Source organism: Ambystoma mexicanum, chromosome 2q (genome assembly GCF_040938575.1).
Source record: "Ambystoma mexicanum isolate Mex_15411 chromosome 2q, UKY_AmexF1_1, whole genome shotgun sequence".
NCBI classification, from domain to species: domain Eukaryota; kingdom Metazoa; phylum Chordata; class Amphibia; order Caudata; family Ambystomatidae; genus Ambystoma; species Ambystoma mexicanum.
In genome coordinates, this window is record NC_090924.1 from 1269772496 (window position 1) to 1269790077 (window position 17582).

The 17582-nt window shown below is 44.3% G+C and overlaps 2 protein-coding genes across 2 annotated transcripts in view; one reads left to right on the forward strand and one right to left on the reverse strand.

Moving 5' to 3' along the window:
- The window catches only part of AKAP4 (A-kinase anchoring protein 4), an 858685-nt gene extending 845642 nt beyond the window's left edge, over window positions 1-13043 (reverse strand). The window contains exon 1 of the mRNA XM_069648669.1: window positions 12870-13043. The gene's annotated coding sequence lies outside the window, so the exon portion shown is untranslated. The remainder of the gene's footprint in view (window positions 1-12869) is intronic.
- CCNB3 (cyclin B3) overlaps window positions 1-17582 on the forward strand; it is a 252761-nt gene that overhangs the window by 36192 nt on the left and 198987 nt on the right. The gene's annotated exons all lie outside the window — the stretch shown is intronic.

Here is a 17582-nt window from a genome sequence, read left to right on the forward strand (position 1 = left end):
CCTTTTCCAATGTGCTAACCCTGCGTACACTGTTGACGTCACATAGGCGGAGTCACTATACACTGTTACTCCTGGTCTGTGTGATCTTTGAGCATGAGTATCACCGCCAATAATTCTGCAGCCTGTGCTGAATAATGAGATGGCAATCGAGTACTTTTAAGCACCCGAAATTCCCATTAGCTGTGTGCTTTATCACAGCGCCACCTGTATATCTCTGTCCATTATTTTGATCAATCCTTGAAGAACCGTCAATGAAAACAATCTCTCCCCCTGCGAATGCGTTCTCCTTTATTCTAGGGATTTTATCATAGAACTCTTCATAGTTTGAGCAATCATGTTCAGGCTTTCCTTCTATCATTGGCTCAGCTATAAACATGTCAGGATTCACTATTTTACATCAAACTATTTTAACCGCTGGATTCGAGATGACTACCTCATAGCCCTTTGAGATGTCAATGTGCCCTTTGGTTTCTCTAAAATAGCAAATAATGCGTGCTCAACAAATAACGTCATGGAACATCTCATCACTATGCTTGCAGCCTTTTCTATGGCGAATTTGGTGGCAGCTAAACTTTTTTCACACAGAAAATGACCTCTGATTACTGAGTCAAAGATTCCACTGTAATATGCAAAGGGCTTGTACCCCAACGTGGTTCTCTGCATGAGAACTGCTGTCATAACAGTGCCATCTGTATGCGAGATTAAGAAGAATTCCTCAGCATAATTGGGAATCTGTAAAACTGGAGCTGTACAAATTGCTTTTTTCAACTCATCAAACCCTTCTTCCATTTCCTCAGTCCACACGATTTTTTCCTGTGTTGCCTGTACTTTCTTTAAGGGCTGCAATAAAGGTCCTATATACAAGCTGTAGTCAAAGACCCATGCCCTGACATAATTACATAATCCCAAAAATCTCTGCATGTGTTTTATCGTGTGTGGCTTTGCAGTTTTCAGAATACCCTCAGCTCTCTTAGGAGTAACTTTCTTTCCTTCATGCAAAATCAGTTGGCCTATGTATAGCACTTCTTGTTGACAATATTGTAACTTTTCATTGTCAACTTTATATCCTTTTTCAGCGAGTATAATCATCAGCTGAACAGAATCGCATCTGCACTCTCCCTCTGAGGTGCTGCAAACTAAAATGTCATCTATGTATTGCAACACAACACTTTCTAAAGCGATATTACTTAAGTCCATCTGAAGGACTCTATTGAAAATCGATGGGACTCACAATACCCTTGTGGTAAACGAGTACTTTTCAGACGTGTTTGTCTAAAGGTGAATGCCGTCAGATCCTGCAAGTCTTTGTGCAATGGGATTGAGAAAAATAAGTTTTTTAAGTCAATCACGTGAAATATCGTGCTTCAACAGGTATATTACATAAGATTGTAGATGGGTTAGGAACTAGAGGGAACTCGACTTCTACAATCTGGTTTATCGGCCTAAGATCTTGAATTTAACGCCACGACCCCCACTTAGATTTTTTGATAAGGGTACGCTGCAGTATTACACAGTGACTCTGACGTCACTAAGATACCCTGGTCCATCATGGCGGAAATCGTCTTAAAAATAACTTTGTCTGCCTCTCGAGACATGGGATACTGTCGTGCTCGAGGTAAAATTGCTCCTGGTTTCAATTTAATCTTCACTTCTCCAACTCGCTTAAACAGGCCTACGTCATAGGGGCCTGTAGTCCATAATGAAACTGGCACTTTCGCCATGTCTTCATCAAAATATTCAGGACGTTTTTGTGCTAATTTTCTGTGGAACCTCTCGTTTGATTGCTCTCACCCAATAAGTGATGCTCATGTCAAATACCACTTCGTCATCAGATGGATGATCCCCAAACAGATCATCATCAGTGATGTCAGTTAATCTGTAACATTCCCCAATGGCGATTACTGCACACCATTGTCTGCCTTCATCATCATTTCCATCAAGCAAAACCATTTCTCCTCGCACTATGGCTGCTTGTAGCTTTAAGGGAAAGACTCATCCCTCCTCTTCAAGCATAGGTATTCTCGGTCTGAATGGAAATTCATTGGGTGTTCTCATTGCTCTGCCTCTTAGGCCTGGTAGCCATGACAGCAGAATGCATGCTCCATAATGGTAAACCTCTAATTCTAACGGTATTCATCTGTTCTGAAAAAGCCATGATAATTTCACACACGTTTAAATAATGCATTTGTGGTGTTGAACACACTATGCCTTCATCCGTAAATGAGATTGTCATATTTAACTTTGTCATCAAATCTCGTCCCAATATATTCACAGGTGTTTGCCTTATAGCAATGGCACCTTCATGTCACAATCTCCTATAGAGAATGGTAATTCTTCAGTGAAAGGAACTCTGCTTGTAGCTCCTGTGAATCCCTGAGTATTCATGGCATTGCTAGACATTGCAAATGTTCCCTCTCGTATACATGAGCGTGTTGCACCCGTGTCGACTAAAAACGAAAAGCTTTTGCCCCCTATACTGTCGTCTACCGTCGCTTCCTCGTGAGGATTCGGCGTCACGGTTAATATTGAACACATCAGGTCTCCCAGTGAGCTGTCCTATTGCGGGTACAGCCTCATTCCGTTACCTGTAAAAGGATTCCCTCCATCGACAGTGACACCCCCTATTGTAGGAGTTAACTGTCCTGTGCTTGTGCTCTGCTGAAGCTGCATAGGTGACTGCTGCGACTGTCCTTGTGGTGGAGTAACTGCTACCTGCTGCAGTTGCAAGCCTTGCTGCACTCTCTGCGCTTGCTGCTGCTGCATCATTTGATTCTGAGCAAATCCATCTCCATTCTGCTGCGAACATGCAGGTGGATTTGACATCCCCCTCTCAAAAACGGGCATTTTTGCACTAACCCTTGACTTCTACACATGCGAGCAAAGTGTAGAAGTCATCCCACAAGTCCAACATATAGGCTGTGGTCTTCCAACCTGTCCATTTAGCATATTATGATTACCATCCTGCATATCCTGCATATTCTGAAACCCACCTTAGTTATTCTGAATGCTTCCCTGATTATTCTGCCAATTCCCTTGGTTACCTTGCCAACCTTGTCCTCGGAATCCTCTCCCGTGTGGAGTAAATCCACTATTGTTTTGATCAAACTGCCTTTGATTATTCACCTGAGGCATGTTCGCTGTCTGCTGTGAATTCGATCCATCTACACTCCTCAACATTGCCCCTTCAATGGCTTACTTGGATAGTTCTTTCTGCACTAGCTTTGCCTCCTCGCCCTTTCTAATATCGCTTTTTTGCAATTCTTTTCCTGCAGGAGTCTGCAGTAATGCGCAATGGTCAGCTGAATTTCCGACCACGGTTTTGCTTCTATACCCACTAATTTCTTGAGCTGCTTTTGTACTGGCTCTGGCAGCCCTTGGTATAATATATGATAGAATACCGGTATAGATTTTCCCCAAGATTCTCGCGTCCCAAACTCCATGCCTCCTGAACATTTTGAATGTAAAAAAGCGGGTCATCCCCGTCCTGCATCTTTTTAGTCATTAAAGCTCCCATATCGGACGTGTCCGGATGCAGTACTCTAAGCGCTTTCCAGACTGCCACCCTACAGTTATTGAATGGCGCTTGATCGTGAGCAGTGTTGACTGTAGTCACACCCGCATATCCTGCCCTTGCCACACGTCATCAGCTCTCTCACCAAGTATGGCGATTAGGAGACCCTTAATGTCCCCTATAGTCAACGTGTTTCCTCCCGTCATTTTTTCTAACTCATATATCCATTTCCCAGCGACAGAAGTTAAACTCTGAAGTTTACACCTTAGATTATCTCTATCAATTTGAGGCCATGGTATATACTGTGGTCTCCTTCCTCCTTTCTCTAGCAATGGAAACTGCGAATCCCCAAACTCATTCTCATCTCTCATCATTTGTCTGTCCACCGCGGGGACGATATTCCGGCATCGCCTTCTTCCTGGCAATGATCTTAATCTGCTTACATAAGGCAGCGACTCCCCCTCTCACCATGGAGTTACACTTTAGGTCGGTCTGACTGTGTCAATAGTTCTGACGCCCTAGGCATAGGTGCGATTAAATCCGACCATCTTACTTCCTTATCCATAGGAAAGCATCCCTCAGGACCACATGCGTCATCTCTCTCTTCCCCATGGAGGGTTTCCCTGTCTTTGTCAGACATTTCTTGTGCCCAACTCGTGCAACTTCTCTCTTCGTCATCTCTATTTAGAGTTAGTCTAGAGACAGCTCCTTATGCTTCGTACTACATGAGATTACTCTGTGTCATACAACTGAGTGCTCTCAAGTCGATCATTTTCTCCCTTCCCCCTTAGCTCTTTCTGAGCTCTCATTTCATGGTATACCTTATTGATCGCTTCCCCAATGCTCCTAGAGTCAAACTCATCTTCTAGATTTGCTCTAGACGGGCCTGGTAATGACTCGTATTCTGGAAAGAATTCCTCTATATCCTCCCATGCTACTTGTGGATTAGGATCTCTTACTTCCTTTCACAGGCTATGAAGATCGCATGCTCTCTGCCTTTGTTTGCGCTCCATATCATCATCAAATTCTATTCGCTTTCTTGCTTCCTCTGTCACTCTGTCTTCCTCTTTTTTCTTCATATCCCGTCTCTCATTTGCCCTTCGTATCTCCTCATCCCTTTGTCTTTGTATCCTTTTATCCCTTAACTTCTGTTCTTCTTCTTCTATTCTTCTTCGTTCTAGCCTTTCCTGCTCATCGATCGTTCTCTGTCTTTTGTCACGTTTCCAACTTTGCTCCTCTGCGCTCTCTTGTTTTTTCACTTGCTCATCTTGATATAACTGCTCTCGTCTCTCTGTCTTTCCTTTTTGCTCCTTCATTTTTCAATCGGTCCTCCCTTTCTTTATCTTGCTTGTCTTGATCTTCTCTTTGTCTTACGTCCTCGATGCTTTTACCATTGAGTTTAAGCAAAATCTGACTACCCATCCATTCGTTCTGTAAACGCGCTCTCATCAGCTTTATCTCTTTCTCCTTTTCATCTCTTAATTTCTCTTCCTATATCTAGAGACGTACTTGCTCGGCCCGCTTCTTTCCTTATCGTGTCTCTCCTTGTCCCTCGGGACCTTAAAGATTACATCTTTCTCAGTATTTTTCTCTGGGCCTTCGTCACTACTTTGCGTAGGTGACTCATATGGCAGGTTGCTATACCCTGCTGCTGCTTTAAGCTCCCTCAATGGGTATAACCCATCATCTTTCTTATTCTCGTCTTTCATTTCAGACGGGGCGGGTGGAGCAGAGGGCTCTTCACCCCCTTCTTTGCATACATTAAGTATCCAATCTAAAGGAGGCGGCTCATCTCGCTCCTCTTTATCTTCCAGGGCTCTAAGCTCGCTAGGACTTTGTCTAGCTTCTTCCCAGTATATGCTGCATGCAAATATGTCATCATCTGCTGCAGGATTGCCTTCAATAGTGACCCTCCTTGCGGTCACGGCATAAACATTTTGTCTGCGGTTCTTTTAACCCATTCTGCACTGTACTGTCTACGTTTGGGTGAATGCTTCGGTAGTTGCTTGCAGAGATGCACAAGTGAAGTAACATACTCCTTCATTAACCTTAAAAGTACGTTTTCAGGAAAACACAATGGCCCTCATTACGACCCTGGCGGAGTGGGTTTACGCCAGCGTTATTCGCGGCGGACCCGTCCGCCCTACTACGAGTTCCCGTAGCGCCATGGAGCGTTTTCCGCCTGGTTTTTCCGGGCGGAGAAATCCATGGCGCTACGGGACCTTGTTGTTAATTACGCCACCGTATTTTACGGTGGCGTAATTAACGCCTTCCCCACTCCCATTATACCCTATGGGGCAAAAATGGGAATGGGGAAGGGTAAAATGGGGGATGGGGATTTACCGCCCCGCCAAGGTCGGAATGGGGCGGAAAATCCGCCAACCCCCATGGCGCTATCGGCAGCTTTCCGCCGTGCTCCATGGTGCATTTTGCACCGCGATTTCCGCCAGGGTCGTAATGAGGCCCAATATGAGCGAGCACCAACCGTTGCAAGCTCCAATCCCGTTAACTACAATTTTTACTTTAATCTTGCTAAAAATCAACCATCAGGTGTGATCTAAAACAATCAATTTCTTTTTCAACTTTGCGCTTCTCTATTTATCATCAATTTCTATTCAGCTATGACATCATCATTTTTTCAAATCCACATAAAACAAACAAACAAACTTGACCGGTCACATAGATCTTTTCTCTAAGACTCATCTTGCCCTCTAAAATACTTCATATGAAGTGTAAATTACCCCTTTAAATTCGCCTTTAATCGAATCCGTTTTCTACTTGTTCCACTATGGGACTCTGGGTTCAGATTTCTTCTAACTTTCTTTAAAACTTAGGTGTAGGGCGTATCCTCTTTATTGTGGCCTCTCAGGGCCAGTGCAAACACTAGGCAAGGTTAGGCGCTTGCATATAATGGGAAAATGTTAAAGCCAAATGTCACCAAAGACAATAACCACTTATACATTTTTTGTATGCATATATTTATTAGTCTCTCTCGTTTGAGTCGTCTTCTTGACGGCGACACTCTCAGCAATGTCTACAGCAGCAGGTAGCATAGCAGGCACTGTCAGGTTCGGGCCGGTTGTGGGCTTGGAGCTGTGCCGTGCGCAGGGCCTCAGGCCACACGTGCGCATTAGCACTGCATGTGCCGTCGTGAGGCTTGTGTAAATATTCTTTTTCTTCTGGACCGTTTGTGGCCCACCCTGCACTAGCTGCAGCCTGCCACTCTGGGCCGTGGGTGAGCAGCCCTGTCTGAGAGAGACTCGGGCACACACACAGGCTGGTGAGGTCCCCTATTGTATTGTAATTATTCTGCTTCTCAGTCTCAGAGGTGTCAATTGCTGAAATGGGGTAGAGTAGAGAAAGAGGAAATTGGAGTATGTGGAAGTTTGTGAATTGCAGTACTGCTTATGTCCGGCTGGCATTAACAAAGTCCAAAACCTCAGAATGCATTTTAGTTTCATTCAATGACGGTGCAGCGTGCAGGACTAGAAAAACAGTGCAGCGCCATGGAGTTACTTACCATAGACTCCTATCCTTGACCGGGTGAGTATGAGGGAGATGTTTATCCTTGTATATTCAACCTCCCTCCTTTCTGTCCCCCACATATCTTCAATGGCTGAGCAAATCTTTCCTCTGCTTTAGACCCTCTGTAAATGAGTCTTCTCGCTGTCAGGGCACAACTTCCCTTCAACACACTCAAATAAGGCTGTCAATGTGTACAGGTTTTCTTTGTAACTGGCACCGCCAGCTGGGGTTGTAACTGTCACTCTTGCTCAATAAGGAGTCTGCAATGATAATGCCCCCGCTGACAGTTACATATTTATTTAGAAATGCACTTGGATACACTAGGATAGGTTTGCAGGACACCGCGCTCACTTCCTAAGAGTTTTTCTTTCACCTGTGAATATGATTGACTTAGAGGACGGTGAGTTCATGCTACGCTTTACAACTTTCGCTAGACAATAAGGAGTGGTCAGGAATTCCGTTCATAATGATGGATTTTTGCAAGTCTTCTTACTCGCGCAGACTTACTACTGCAGAGGAGCTGGCAAGGCAAGCCAGAAGGAGGTTCAAGTTGACCTGGAGTTTTGTTAAGACTTATTGCTGGAAAAGATTAAAACAGGTATAAGTGGCAAAGTTGAAGTCTTGGGGAAGGGCACCCTGAGACTAAAGAGGACCACATGTGTTTTCTTGAGATCAGACTCTCAAGACCCCTTTTGTTTTGTGCTGTATTATTTGTGCTTGGGGAAGAGAACCTCAAGGAGTGATTTATGAACTATAACATTTTGAACTCAAGAAAGGTGCTCATAAGACTTTTTCATGGACCTTTCTTGTGCTTGGGGAAGGGGGAGCTGAAAGAAAGGGATGAGCTTGTTCTAGCTCAGAACATTTAGTTGAACACAATATTTTTGTTGACTTTGACATCCCTACACATTGGTTGATTGTAGTTGTAAGGGCAAGGATAGGTTTTGGGCACAGACAGACTTTTAAGTTAAACTCTTTGACTCAGACGTTCCTTAATTTCGTTGGGGTAGGGAAATCTCACCTTAGCATAGGGCAAGTTAGGCCTTGTACCATCCTGACATTTAAGTTAGTAAATATCTTTCCTTTGGATTTTAGGTCTGTTGTCTGTGTCATACTTCATGATGCCTTCACAAATGCCATAGGGGCGGTTTGGTAGAAGGTTGACTTAGACTTTATTGGCCCTTTAAATAATATACCAAGGAAGGTACAACATTGGTCTGGTGGAATATCTGTCTAAATGGATAGAGTTACATGTCATGCAATATAGTTTCAGAACTATCACCAGCAATACTCATTAAAACATTTTCAGAAGAGAAGCATTCCATGCATTAACTGACAATGTCCATCTGATTTCAAGGACCATGTCAGATTACCCAGCAACAAATTCGCCTGGGCAGTACTTCATCGCCCTCAAGCCAACGGACAGGTCAAGAAGGCAAATCGATATGTTGAAGGGGCACGTCAACTTGCAGCTTCCTCAAGAGAAGATGAGCATATGGTAGCCTTGACAGCTGCCACAGCAATCTGCCTCACACCAAATTCTGTCACAGCCTGTTTCAAGTAATGAGAAATAGCAAAACTGACTTTGCCAGTTGAGGAGCAGGAAAAAAGAAGTCAGTCTACAGGGTTTCATGTGTTAATATCCCCGCAAAAATATTGCGATACAAAAATATCGCCATATTTTTGCCGCAATATTGACCCATTGACCCTGCAGGGGACACCCCCCGCAGCCCCTGCATTATTTTAAAATGAGCGGGGGACACCCCCGCAACCCCCGCTTCCACAAATTATACCCCCCCCAAAAAATCGCCTATGGTGAGACAAACGGCCATATGTACGGCGATATTTTTGGTGGAGAAATGTTATAGGGATACCGGTAGGTCGAAGCCTGTGAAAGCCCATGTAGTAGGAGAAATTGTCAAGTTGAGACTGCCCAGAAGGACGGAGAAACAAACTCCAAATAAGGATTCCCAATGAAGGTGGTTCAAGTCAGAGAGAGTAATATTGTCACAGATTTAGATCTCGGAAAGCATAGTGCAGCTTGAGAGAGCAGGATTACCTCAAAGCTTGGACGAAGGCAATCAAAGGAGGCCACTTCATACCCCTACTCATACTCATACTCAGTGCACACCCTCCAATCACTAAACTCATAGTGCACTTATAGTAACTGTGTCACATGTTCACCAACGAGGACACTCATAGCAAGGCGGGAAACTCTCTTCCGCAAACAAATTACACTCTTGGCAAGAACACTGACTACAATGACTGAACAAATATCATATTTACAGCAAATTCCCTAACACTCTCATTAAATACATTCTTAAAAATCTGTAAACAACCAAGTCCTCACTCTCCCACCTTTTACTTTTAGAGTTTCATATAGCGCCAACATGCTATCAATAACTAAATGAAGCAAAGTGTTCTGTGTTTTCCAGATAAACTATCTGGGTGATCCTGCCTTGCTGTTGCTATTCAATTGGAATGGGTGGCCTACATTGTAGGAAGGCTAAGCTTTGCTTTTGTAAAGGTAAAGTTATACCAAGTTGATGAATTTCTTGTGACCTACTGGAAGACCAGTTGGCTCGCCTCCACCCAGCCGCAGAAGAGACACCACTGCACCCTTCCCCAAAAGCCTCAACGTGCACCCAGTGACTGTGAGAATGAGCTGGAAGGTTCTTTGCTTGATATACAAATACCTCAACTGGTAATGAATAACTGTGAACAAACGTTGCCTCTATGGAACTCCCAGACCATTTAATCACCAAGCAACCTCCAGCTATTGGGAAAAGTGAACTACAAGGACCAGCACTTTGCAGTCCTAGCCTAAAACCTTTGGAATCAACTTTCAGTGCACTTCTCTGCCGTCCTAAGCCGCTTTGCTTCAGAGGGAGGGGGAGAGGGAAGTGGCTACAAGGACCATTCAGTAACCCCGTGGCCATGTTTGCTGACCCCTGCATAGAGGCAAATAGTGTGTGCCTCATAAGATAAGAGTTGCAGATTACATTTTGCCCCACAGCATGTTTACCTTTTGTATATACTGTAGGAAGCGCAACCATTATGTTTTATCCATGTTCGTTTGCCAATTTCTTCCACTTCCAGCATGCAACAGCTGATCTGTACGCACCTGGCAAAAAGGGTTTCATGGTCAGTCTAACGAATACACTCTGAACAAATCCTCTGGCTGCTCCTGGCAGGTTTATTTGTCTGCGTAATTCACAGACTGCACATTATTGCTGGTCAATCAATGTATGGCTGGTAAGCGTGCCACTGTGGCACTGCTTCCAAGAAGTGGACGTCCTGATCCCTACCAGCTACCACACATGCTCAAAGGTCCCTCTGCAACAGCTATGCAGACCCGCAATCAAAGTGCATCTCATACACAATATCCACATAGAGCACTAGCTCAGGGATGTCATCCACCGAAATGTCAGGGGTAGCGGTAGTGACAGCACATGACCCTTGACCTCTGATGACATCACAGGAAGTGATGTCGTGTGACATTGCAGGAAGTGATGGAACACGACCTTTCTCCCCTTGCCAAAACAGGAAGTGGCATCACATAGCATTGTTCCTAAGTACACTACAAAACATATGGTTAGGATATCACTGTAATGTGATATACATTTCATAAAAGAATGGATCACCATATGTATCATTAATATCAGTGTGTATAGGCTCATATTACCGAATTACTGTGAATGCAAGCAGATGGCCAAGGCCAAATGATAATGATGTGTTATGATATAGAATGTATGCTTACATGCTTTATATAGAAATATATATAAAATATCACCCAGCCTGTGTTGGAACTCAGTTATCATCCTCAGAACAATGAAAGGCTGAGTTGGCCTTGTCGGGATTCGACCCTGCAACCTGCCGATCACACACACATCACTGCAGCGAGCGCTCAACCCACTGATCTATCTTACCGGATATAGTAAACTAAGCAAATTCATGTCTGAATGTTCTGTAAATCAGAAAGCAAATTGCACTCTGTAGGTGATATCATTAAACTGGTAACAGATTTAACAGCAGGCCAGTTAATCTGCAGGTCTGCTGCAAAGTTGGCCACATGTCAAGCTTGCCTGTATCTACTTTTCAGGCTTCAGAGGCACTCTGGGCATTCGTTACCTCATAGATACAAGCAAACATCGTGAACAGCCTCTGGGCATTCGTTACCTCATAGATACAAGCAAACATCGTGAACAGCATGCCATGGAGATAGGAAAGATAGACACATTACAACAAGGCATTCATTGCAGCACAATGAAATCAAAGGGCAATTTGGTATCTGGTCTTTCCATCTAATGCCATTGCATCGAACTTTTTCCATCTAAAAACTTTGTATCTAATGCATATTTTTGGGGGGTAAGGGTTAATTTGTGGTTAGGTGCATTATAAAGGGTAAAAAACGGGGGTTCTGCGGGGGCCCCAAACCCCCCAAAAAGAAATAATGCATTAGATGCAAAGATTTTAGATGGAAAAAATGTGATGCAATGGCATTAGATGGAAAGACCATAAACCGCCAATTTATGTGCTATGGTCAAACATTTCTACACTGTCCACAAGCTTTTAGGCACAAGGGTTTTGTCAAAGGACCGAGGTCAGCGAGATTCAATGTCGTGTGATGATCATAACGGAGAGAGACAACAGCTGAAAAAAAACTTGCTATAACTGCAACTTGCAAAAAGCAAAATACATGGTCCGAAATGGATGCTTATTCTACTCTAAATGCTTTTTGCAGGTTTTTGTCTGCATTTGGAATTTGAGGTGTTTAAGAAGAAACTAAATCAGTGGCTCACCCCCTGAAGTGTGCCTGAAATAAACCTTTAATGAGTCTAGCAATTATTGTATAGAATTCCAGAAAGACACATTATTTGTTATTCCTATTCTTTCTTATTTAGGGTCACGGCTCAAAGTGGTACCCTTGTGGACCCTCCTGTTTTTTTTAAGAGTCCTGAACAAGAAAAGCCATCCACTCCAGAAACAAAGAGCCACATGGCCAGGAGTTTCCATAAAAAATAAAGTGTTTTTGTTTGTTTAGGGTTAGGAAGGGAGAACATGGGGGTAGCAAGGGAGACCTCAGTGGTGCAACCCCTGGCGACATTTAAATGATGTCCCCGCACTAGCTACCCAGGCAAACGGGGCACAAACACCATTGCTAGGATGGATGGATGCATGCCTGGATGTGAAAATGTATAAAGTGCACTCTGCAACATGAACCGGCTCTAGGCTCTTCTGTAGACCATACCAGCATTAACGAAAACAACAGGCAGCACACACAATTTCTGGCCAGCCCAAACCATCTGAAACCCCTTCCCCTGAACATCTGCTTGAATAGCTGCAGTCTCGGCTGTAGAACACCATGATCAGAGCACACCCCTGGCTCCCACGCACAACATGTAACATGACCTACACAGAAGATAATCCATCCACACACTCCTCCAACCTTGAACCCAACCAGGAGCCTTAAGGGCCCCCGGCCAAGCGGACAATGATACAATGCCACACTAGTGTCAGTTCTGTACTATGCAAATGGAAAGTGACATAATATACTCCTCAATAAATAAATAATCATTCAGAAACGAGCTGTTTGATGTCAAAAAGTACAGTACAAAAACCTTTTGGCAACTGGACTGCTCCAATGAATCAGAGAAAGGTTGCGTGTCCAGATTGTTCTGGGAACATTCAGTACATAGCTGCCCACCATGAAATTTGGCGACCACATTATTGATGCACTAAGCAAATGGCTCAGTCTCTATAAGAGCTTCTAACACTTAAACACTCACACCTTAAAAGCCATTTGAACTTTTAACCATGGAATGGACCCTACCTCTGTAGAAGTTGCAGAGAGCTGAGGAGCAAGGTAATGTTTTTGAAGATTGTTGATTTTGGGGACAGCGGGCAACAATTTTAAGAACCATTATTCGGATGACCACAAGTCATCCCATCCTTCTGATTAACTAGGGATGATGGTATGCAACTTGGATCAGGTAGCTTCCACTGTGACATCCATATCTCCATGGCAACTGTTACATCACAATTGAGAAATTCTAACAGTGTCTCTTTCATGAACTAGATCAGTGAACGGTATATAAGCGAAGAGACTGCTGGATTGGCTGGACAACACTAATGTGTATCGGATGCTCGAGAAAAGGGCATTACACTCCGCACACCTTTTCTCCACATTTAAAATGAAAGATAATTCCGTTCATAAAATGTTATCTAGCCAGGTTTAAGGAAATGTGTGTGCTTTTAAAGATGCAAAGGCTTCCCTAGTCATGGCAGCCTAATTAAAAGTGAGTTTTAGTTTTTGGATCCAGCATATAAAATAGAACAGAAACATGCATGCACAATGCAAAAACCCTGCCTATGATTTACCTGGGCAAACCCTATCACCTGGGCAAACCCATGTCCGAGATTTAGTTGGGGAAATAAGTGTGTTCGAGATTTATTTCTGGACACACCTTGTTCTTCTATACCTGAGATTTGCCTTTACGTCTGTTTCTTCAACTCTCTACAACCAGTATTGGATTCTTATATTTGCATAAAAGTATGTTTCCAAATTGTACATTCTTCCATACAAAAATGTTCCTCAAATTCCATTTACATAAACATTATTTGTGTTTACTTAAAATTAACTTCCCAAATTATATATGCTTGCATAAAAGTAGGTTACGCAAAAGATAACTGTTTTAATTCCATGGGGGTCATTTTACAGGGCGCCGTAAAGGTGCCATCTATACTGCCTCCGTTTATGCCGAGTTTGTTGCACGTCGTACATATATGCTGTGTGCATTAAGTCCCGCGAGACATTGGGCCGCCGGTTCTCACGAGACCTAAGCAGGGATGCGCACGTGGCTCTCTGCGCGCTACCTGCGTGTGTGTAGTAACGCGGGACACTTCGCTACGTAGCACAGGTAACTTTTATTGTTAAGAAACTCGGCGCCCCGCCTGCATCCGATCCGCAATCATTCAGCCAGCCAACCTCTCTAACGCTATCCCTTCTCCACGAGCCCTCACCATTCAAACACCAACATTCTGACACACGGATGCACAGTGATACATAAAGCATGAACGGCAATGAGTATACAACAGTGAGATAAATATATGGACAACTGTTCCACTATACCGTATGCACTGTCACACTGAAGCAACTGTGAACAGTTTAACTGTAACCACGGTTTAACATAGGAGCAATAAATACATCAAACTCACCACGGCCTTGCGTGTTTCTTCAACACACAACATAATTGGCGATGAGGAGAAGGATAGCCTCACCACGGCCTTGCGTGTTTCTTCAAGACACAACATAATTGGCGATGAGGAGAAGGATAGCCTCACCACGGCCTTGCGTGTTTCTTCAAGACACAACATAATTGGCGATGAGGAGAAGGATAGAAATCTGCCACGAAGATGATGCAAGTTGCAACACCACCCACAGCCTTCTTGCAATCTCCAGGTGGGCCCGCAATACCATGGTCTCAATGGGAACCGTTATTGGAAACATATTTGGAAGCAGTGGGAGGCTCCCGCTACGCTGCAGTGAGAAACAGGGCTATGCTCCGCAACGCGCTGGGTGTCGAAGACCAGTGAATTTATACGGGGTTGAAACATGAAGTTATCCAAGATGATACTGATGATGCATACAAAGAGACTGTGAGGAGGGTCATCAAGAGGTTCTCGAGCAAAGAAAACATAGTGCTACACAGGATCAGATTTTACACCAAGAAACAGGAATCCGCAGAGCCAGTGGATGGCTATGTAACTAAGATGAGGGAATTGGCAGCCTTGTGTGATGTTGGAGACAGGATTTGTGATATGTTAACGGTACACACCAACAACAGCAAAGTGCAAGATAAGTTCATACTGGAGAGAGTTACAACTTGACAAAGCTATTCAAATTGTCAAGGCAGGGGAAGAAACCTCGTGCAGGCGCAAGGAGATGGGAAGAAGTCTCTCGGTCGGGATGTGCATGTTGTGCAGTTCAAGGGGTGGAGAGACAAGTGGCAGCCAGAGACCAAAGAGGAGAAAGGGGGTAATCGAGAACCGATAAAATGTCACAGGTGCTTCCAGCACCACCACCTGGCAAATGACGGGGAGTATCCAGTTAGGAATAAAGAGTGTTCGAGCTGCAGAAGATTTGGCCAGATAGCATTAGCTTGCAAATGGCGGAGTAAGAAATGAGTGAAGATGTAAAGGACACTGAGTTGTTGGAAGAAGATGGGAGTCCAACCATAATAATGGTAAACAGCGGGACGGCCAGAAGGGAGAAACCGCACTGCGCCATCAAGGTAGACGGAAATGAGACGAGAGTGATGGCTGACTCAAGTTCAGATCTAACAATACTACTGATTCACACTTACAAAGACATGGTCGGCAAAGACAAGGTAGAAGTGAAGAGAATGAAGCATAAACCCAAAGTCTTGGGAGGAGCCACTGTGAGCCTGTGGGCAAAACTGAATTCAAAGGCAGAGTGATAAAGACCAGAGTCTACTTTTTGGAAGAGGGTCCTGCTGCGCTGGGTGGGATGATCAAGCCAAGTTAAACATCAGGTTAAATCCCAGCAGAGGACCAGGTACTATCAGTGAAAACGGGAGGAGTGTCAGTGTCTAGATAAGAATTTCCCCAGTTATTCTCTGAAAAGCTTGGGAAAATTAAGAATTATGTGCACAAGCTTGTGCAGAAACAAGATGTTGTGCCAGTAAAGGACAAACTGAGGCCGGTGCCGGCAACGGCGAGGGGAGCAATTAGAGAGAATGTTAAAGGAATACACAATGGAGACTGTGGCATTGTCCAAATGGCTGAGCCGGGTTGTCCTGATAGAAAAAAACAGCAGTCGGACAGCATCAGGGATTGCATCGATTTGCGCAGTCTGAATTCGAAAGTGATCATGAATAGCTACCCTCTCCCCAGTATAAATGAGCTCATCCTCATAATAAAGGAGGCCAACGGTTTTCAAAACTTGACATGAGAGATGCCTATCAACAGATCAGCCTTCATAAAAAATCAAGGCCACTGACGGTGTACATACCAGTTTACCCCCATGTCTTTTGGCCTGTCATCGGCTGCATCAGCATTTTAGCACATGATGGACTCCCTGCTAGGCAATATTGGCAATGTGTCCTGCTTCCATGGTGACATCTTAATATACAACGAAGATGTGGAAACACATGATATTGTACTCGGCAAAGTGCTAACCAAACGACAGGAGGCTGGAGTGAGGTTGCGATTTGTCAAGCGCATGATCAAAGCCAAAGAAGTGGAGTACTTAGGCTACACGATTTCCAGAGAGGGGATCAGTCCAAAAAGGAACTCGTTACAGGCGTTCTAGGTCAAATTACCTTTTTTTTCCAAATGGAAAGAAAATCGAGTTAGAAAGACCACTCTGTGACCTAGTTTTACAGTCCTACTGAAAGACCGATGACTGCTCTGTGACCGCACAGAGCGGTCTTTCTAAATTGAACTGTCACAGCCCTGCCGCTCACAAGTGCATGCAGTGGCTGACAGACTCAGCAGGACCCAAAAGCACAGGACGAGGAGAAGGGGTATGCGAGTGTGTGTGCATGTGTGTTGGTGTGTGTGTTGTGTGTTGTGCGTCTGGCTGTGTTTTGGTTTGGGGGTGTCTCGGGTTGGGGGCGAGTCTTGGAGGGCGAGTCTTGGGTGGGGAGGGGGGGGAATGAGATGGGGGTTCAGGAGGCAAAACACCTGATTTCAAGTTAATCCTGCAGGAGAAGGTGGGGCTAGGGGTCAGGTAGGAACAATGGGATGCTCGGGGTGAAGCCCCCTGAATATAAAAAATAAAAAAAAACTAATTTTAAAGCTCTCAAGAGAAAAATACCTTTACAATGCTGGTTTTACGATCAATAGAAAATTGGTAATTGTAAATCAATCTTTTTCTCGAGAGCTTTAAAATAAGGTCTTTCCACATAGAACCGTTACAGGCCATCGTGAAAGCCCCAGCACCAGCCAACAGAGATGAACTGAGGTCGTTTTTAGGCCTGGCGGAATATTATGCAAAATGTGCAGAGACGACCGCAACAATGAGGGAATTACTGTAAAAAGGCACCGTGTAAAGATGGCATCAAGAGCAGATGAGGGAGTTTGAGGATGTTAAACAGCATATCATACACACCCCATACCTCCAACCCTTTAATCGATTGTGGCAGACCATCATAACAACTGATGCCAGTGCATATGGACTGGGGGCGACATGAACTCACAAGAAGGGCAATGCAGAACATTTTGTGGCGTTTGCGTCCAAAGCATTATCCCAGGCAGGAAAACAACTATTCCACTGTAGGGAAGGAAATGCTAGCATGCGTCTGGGCAGTGGAATACATCAAGACGTATGTGTGGGGCATGAAATTTCAGTTGGTGACCAACCCCAAACTGTTAATTCACATGTTGAGCCCGGGAGGGACGAAAACATCCACATATCGCCTAGTGTAACGCTCACCTGGTATCCACAGGGACGTCACTCAGTCTGTGCTGACCTCTTACGACCTCGAACCCTTCCCTGGAGGCTATTCGACTGGAGATTGGG